The sequence below is a fragment of the Elephantulus edwardii genome, unplaced genomic scaffold (assembly GCF_000299155.1).
Source record: "Elephantulus edwardii isolate Elephantulus edwardi_28Jun2011 unplaced genomic scaffold, EleEdw1.0 scaffold00010, whole genome shotgun sequence".
NCBI classification, from domain to species: Eukaryota; Metazoa; Chordata; class Mammalia; order Macroscelidea; family Macroscelididae; genus Elephantulus; species Elephantulus edwardii.
This window is the reverse complement of record NW_006399760.1, coordinates 9050091-9050938: the sequence shown is the minus strand read 5'-3', so window position 1 is coordinate 9050938 and position 848 is coordinate 9050091.

Below are 848 nucleotides of genomic sequence, written 5' to 3'. Positions count from 1 at the left end.
AAGTGAAGTATCTCAGTCACAAAAGGACAAATACTGCATGGTGCCACTGTTGTAAAACAGGACTGACCTTGGGTTTGGGGAGAGACTGAGAAAGATAGGTTCAGTAATGCATACTGCATTGAAACAGATGAGGTAGAAAACTGTTTAAAAGGGCTATGTGATTAGGTATTTTTTTGTCATGATAGGAATCTATAGCGAAGGCTACATGTTGGAGTGGACCTGGGGGGAGGTTTGTAAAACAATGAAAGAATTTTTCTTTTACTTTTCCAAGAGTGTAGTGTTCTAAGGGGGGAGGGCTGGGAGGGGAGAAATGTGCAACAATGAATGAATGGAAATCCAAGGTCTTTGTAAATTTTTACTGAAATTAATAATAAATTTAAATTTAAAAAAATTAAGTTAGAGTACCACACACCTAATATCTAGTCCACTTATTCACTAGCTTTTAACGTAGTATTTGTTTATGCTTGTTTATTTCTAAATTGACTTGATTGAATCCAGAGCATTACATTTCTTTCCACTGATGCTTAAAAAAAAATAATAAGAGTGAGGAAGGCAATGGATTTATAACTGCTCATGCTAATAGCACTATATCGAGGCATGGAGGAGGAATAGTGGAACTGTATCCACATTTACAAATTCTTCTTACCAAAACCATTTATGGAAAATAGGAATGCATTGGAACATGTATCTCTGGATTGGAAATGATGATATTGATAATATTTCTAGCCTTAAACTTAAAAGATTATATTGTTCAAAATTATTTGTTATGTATTTGTTTAAATTTTTCCCTCTTTTAACAACTGAGATCTAGAGGGAAGAGAAAAGACCAGAGAGTGGCCAAAATTATT